Raw genomic sequence first — 5,840 nt, forward strand, 5'->3', positions numbered from 1 at the left:
AATAATGGTTATTTTCCACCATTAAAAATGCACAAATATAACTTGTGTATTAAAGAAATTAGCATTTTAAGCACGCTAGATAAGCGTAAAACCTATTTTAGCACGCGTGATGCGTATGTTGTTTCTCACACTTATTTTATGCTATCTATCCGAAATCGAAATCAATCGGGTTAATAAAAAACTCCGATTCCAAATTCAAATTTGAATTGATTATTAAAATTTTAAATTCCTAACCCGATTTGTTGCTCTAGATGTAAGGAGGTCCCACTAACCATAGTTAGCAATTCGGCGAGTTATTCATTTAATTCGGAAAACTTCGTTTAATTTGGAAAACGTTTAAAAATGTCGTATTTTTCAATGATACGGAATAATTTATTAATTTGGCAAGAAATCATTAATTCGCGAATTATTTGCGAATTATTCGTATTGTCACTGTAAGTTTGCTGAATATGTTGTCAAATTTTATCGTATTTTTTTATTTTTAGCTTCGTATTATACTCGAATTACTTACGAATCCGAACTTTTGCCATTTCCGTTTTTTTTAATCCGAATTGAAAAAACGAATTCTTATCGAAGCTCGAATTTTTATTCAAATATTTTCCGTATTGAATTTTTGTCATATTACGAATTGCTAATTATATCACTAACCCACTAATTTAGACTACATATGTTAAATTTGTCGGGATAAATTTTAAAACAAAAAAAAAACAAAAAAATAATAATTTCTGAAAATTTATCCATAATTTCTGATGAAATTGTCAAAATTTCAGATGAAATTATCGAAAGTTTGGATGGCATAGGTTGTGGCATAGGTTGTAATAATAGTGTAAAAATTTGTTCAGAATTTCCGATGAAATTGTCGAAATTTTAGATGGCATAGGTTGTAATAATAGTGTTTGGCGATGGCAAAATGGGAAAAAAAAACGACGTATGAATTCTACTGTAACTGGGAGCGCGTTCTTTAAAAGGAGAGAGATAAAGAGTATGAACATAATTACATACAAGATTTGTAAGATATGATCAATTGTTTAGAAAGTGACTACTGAAATAATCTAACTACATCAATTATGTGGTTCTACAGGCAGAACCATGGAGATCTATTAAAATAAGAAAGTGAAAAAAAAAAATTACAATTGTTTATTATAAATTTGAGTCGAAGGTCATTCTCAACATAGCAAACAGGTAGCCTTATTTAACTGTAACTACATACCTAATTGCAAACACATATAAATGCTGGATTAGGAACCATCTTTGTGCGGTATACTATTATTTCAATATTTGCTTCCAAAATTAAGGGTGGAATTTGAGCCGAGGGATCAAAGCTCAGCTCGTTTAACTATATGAGACGATATCGAGCTCAAATTAAAGCTCGTGTAACAAATGAGTTCGATAAAGCTCGACTCGCTTAGTTCAAATAGCATATTTATAGTGTAAAATAACCGAGCGGCTTGAGCTTGGCTCATTTAAGCTCGGCTCGAGCTCGCTCGTTTAACTATATAAGTCGAGCTCGAGCTTAATTTAAAGCTCGTGTAATTAGCGAGCTGAGCTTGCGCATGGTAAAACTCGGCTTGTTTATCTCGAATTCCACCCTTATCCAAAATAGAACTGTCCACTTACATTAACATGTGCATAAAAACGACTGCATCAAAAAAGTTTAATAAGAAAGAATACAGATGCAAATATATCAGCAAAAAATGAAAAATGTTTAAGGTACAAAAATAATATAGGTACCACTTTTGGTTTTTGCTCATATTGTCAAAAACGTTTGTCCAACTTGAAGAACATATAAAATTCACACAGGAAAGAAAAGGGGTATAAGACAGCCCCTCGAATATCCAACAACAATTCTATGTGTTGGTAAAACAACCGGCCAACCTCTTATTCCATTTGGAATATTTGACCATCTATACAATAAAACACAACATGATTTCCACTGTGCAACAAATGTCAGATCATTCAACAGTTACTTATCTATAAACAAATAATTCCACAGTGACGACACAATGCATAGTTCTAGGCAATTAAAACTATTTGAAAAACTCGTCCCTATCTACTTCACATGCATCCTACCCCTACCAATAAAAAACCAAAAAACAAATAATCACCATTCACCACTGTCTCACACATTGGATTATATTCTTCTCCACCATCTAACTTTTTATTAACCACTTCTCTTTGCTCCCATTGTCATCAGAAAAAAAAACAAATACGAAGGTGAACACTAGATAGTCTTCTTTGTTACTCTTTATCGCGTAAGGACGGGGTAAGAAGCTTTTGTTACATTGCTTCATGAAATTAATACTTTGTAGTAACCACCTAATTCAATATTTGCAACTGTGTTACGTCCTAAGGTTGATGAGCTTGCTAATTTATTTTTTGGTCGCTCTCCGATCAAAACTCCTTGCAATTTAATCGTTCAGGTAAGACTTAGCTTTTTAATAGTCACCGTGGTATACGTATATAGTTAGGTAACAAATTGAATAGTTTACGGATATTCTATTTAGGTGTAGTGCATCTTATATCTATTTCGTCGTGGTTATAGTTGTGCTGCCTTACAAGTTTTAATGTTATATGTATTTCTCCTGATTTTAAATATTGATCTAGTTATTTTGCATGATTTAAAATCGTGTACTAATATGTACTTGTATTAATAGGTTAGTGGCCTTATGCTAGCTAGTCATACTAGTATAAGGCACCTGTTTAGCAAGTGTATTGTGTTCATATTGATATATCTGACTACTTAGCTACAAAGTTTTTGAGGTACTTGGATAATACTTGAAATTAGCATCGACTCAATTCAGGTATGGATGTTTCTTTCATTTTGTCTATGTCTTATACATTTTAATTTTAGTTATTATTAGGATTAAAGATTCATGGATTGTCAAGGCGTAGATAGTTGAAGAAGATGAGGATGAGCTCCCTGACAAATCTTATTGGTTTTGAAGAAATGTTTATTTCCTTGTGGTGCATCAAATGTTTATGTATGACTTTTTTGTTGTGATTTGTAGAAATATAATGAATTACTTTATTGGATGTACTTGTGAGGTTTTTTGTCTAGTGATAACTTTTGTGGAATTTTCAAAAAAAGTGGGAGCATTTTATGCATGTGAAGGTGCTCAATGGGTGGTAGGAGAAAGTTTTTTTTTTTTTTTAATATGCAATTGTTTCGTAACGGCAAAAAAATGTTACTGATCTCTTCATTTACTTACACTTAAAAAGTTGAAAAAACGTTAGCAGTGGATGAAAAAAACGCTAGTAAAGGATTTAATCAGTAACACATTCCACACAAAACAAACCGTTACTAACTTCTCACTTTACTTAAACTATGCTAAAAAACCGTTAGAAACTAAAGGAAACGGTTATTGTTTTTGCAAATAATGGCCCCAATTGAGGCTGAAAAACCGTTAGTAAATAATTTTAGTCACATTGAAAAACCGTTACTAAAAATAATTTGTAACGGTAATAAAACGTAAGTAAATAACTTAACAAATTAATAATGCCCAAACATTTATGGATAAAAAACGTTACAAATGTTTTTAGTAATGGTCCTGCACCGTTAAGGATATCCTATTTTGGTATAGTGCTCGTCTTTGAGTTTAGAGGTATCATCTTATGGTAAATGGGTGATAGGTGTTGGCACCAAATCGTTGAGACACCTTTCATCCCACTCTTTTCCATATAATATGTACACATTGGGAAGAGTTAGTCAGTGGAGGTTCTACCTTATAAATAATGAAGACTTGTGGCCACAAGCTTCACTCTATTTAGATTTGAATGATGACTACAACAATTACTAGGATCGCATCTCAAGGGATCTTATATTGCCTGTTAACATGGACTTTCTAGGACAAAAGATTATTAGAAGTGATTTGCGTATCTTACACCCTGCTAAGCCATACTCTTCATCTCAACTTTTAGCCATCGAGTTATCTCGAATTTCTTGTGGTGCATGGAGCTATGACATGGTTACATCTCAGGGAATGTATGTCATCATACATATACCTCACATTGATCAAAGTTATCTTCTGAACCTTATCTCGGATTTTGACACTCTATATGAGATTAATATTTGGTTTATTTTGAAACTCAAATTATATTTGGTTTAAAGTGATGATTTTTCCTAAAGTTTTTTTTTTTGTAGGCTACACTTAGGACGCGATATGTCGAGTCACAACTAATTATGCATGGGATGTGTGACTTGTTTATGACCCCGATGAGTACTATCATTATTTGGTGATCGGGCGAAAAGAAAAGAAAAAGTTACATGATAGAGCCACAGAGTTAGAAGCGCAGTTGATAGAAATGACATTGTGAATCACGGCGAAAGAGTAAATCAAAGAAGACGCAACCTGGCGAGGGTTCGAACTGAAGTTAGTTTTTTTTTTTTTTTTTATTTTTTATTATCATTTTTATGGATTATGTTTAATGAGTGAATTTAATTATGTTTGTTTAATGAATGACCATGTATCAAATATATATGTGGAAGTGAAATCGATTTGGAGGCCTTCAATATTATAATTTGGTCTAGCAGAGTTATTTTTTATTTTTACAGTGAGAGATTAATAATTCATTTATTTTATGAATAAACAAGGGATTATATTCGAGTTTTCTGTCGTGTTCATACTTTGAGTGTGAACACTTCGAGTGTTGAGTTCTGAATCAACAATGGAAATTGAAGTTGGCGACTTCACCTAATTCGAGTCATGTCCCATTTGAGTATATACTCAAACTTGGTTAGGTTGATTAAATTTAATTGGGTGGAAGATTGGATTGATTAAATTTGATCGGGGTGGAAGATTGGATTGATTATGGAAGATTGGATTGATTAAATTTGATCGGGGTGGAAGATTGGGTTGATTAAATTTGATGATTTCAAACTTGATGTTTTTTTGGAGTTTGGGTGGAAGATTGGGTTGATTAAACTTGAGTTCGAATTTTCCCAAACTTGATGAAGTCGTTTCGAGTTTGAGTTGATTAAGTGGAAGTTGATTTTTAAAATGAACATCGTGACAAACAAACCGAATTTTTTAAGTCCAAACGACCCAGCTATGTCACCCAAGAGAGTCCCCAAATAACTTCGTCATGTCGTCCTAGAGACTGCCCAAACGACCCCGTCATATCGTCTAGCTAAAAATCAAGAGTTTTGTCTCAAATGACACGCGCAAACCACTGGAGTGTACACTTAAACTACATGGTGAGGTCGTTTTAGTGTACTCTCAAACTACATAGTGAGGTCGTTTGAGTGTACATTCAAACTACATGGCGAGATCGTACACTTAAACTACATGGTGAGGTTGTTTGAGTGTACGTTCAAACTACATGACGAGACCGTTTGAGTGTACACTCAAACGACCAGATGGTTTTGTTATGGCGAGACCGATTGGATTAGTTGTTGGGCTTGGGCTTTGATGACAAACTTGTAATATTTTTTTTTGGGGTTGCCCAATCCAATTTAATGAGTGCCCAATACATGATCCATATTAAAAGACAAGTACATGGAAAACTCGTGTTATTCGGAATTTACGTACTTTCTTTTTGTTAGGTTTTCTAATGTTGAAAAACTTATAATAGATTGAGTATGCTTTTAGTTTAGAATTACTTTGTTCTCCATGAAAAGTTTTACAACCAAATTAAACAAGCACATCCTGATCAAAATAAAATCACTATTGTATTTGGATAATCCTCGACTCTAACAAATAAGATTTATAGATGCATAATTTATCATTGTGAAGGACTCAATCACAATTCACACCATATGACACAATATTCCCTACTGAGGTGAAAAACTCATTTTTGTAAGGTTTTAAGTTTTGAATCATCAGGACCTATGAGTATGACAC

The 5,840-nt window shown here is 33.0% G+C and overlaps 1 long non-coding RNA gene across 1 annotated transcript; it reads left to right on the top strand.

Annotated features, from left to right (window-relative positions):
- Positions 1-2,002: 2,002 nt before the first annotated feature.
- Positions 2,003-4,530, top strand: LOC147513326 (uncharacterized). Its single transcript, XR_015215402.1, has 2 exons — positions 2,003-3,982; positions 4,142-4,530. It is a non-coding gene; the product is annotated as an uncharacterized LOC147513326 (long non-coding RNA).
- The last annotated feature ends 1,310 nt before the right edge of the window (positions 4,531-5,840 follow it).

This window comes from Coptis chinensis, chromosome 3 (genome assembly GCF_015680905.1).
Source record: "Coptis chinensis isolate HL-2020 chromosome 3, ASM1568090v1, whole genome shotgun sequence".
Taxonomy (NCBI): Eukaryota; Viridiplantae; Streptophyta; class Magnoliopsida; order Ranunculales; family Ranunculaceae; genus Coptis; species Coptis chinensis.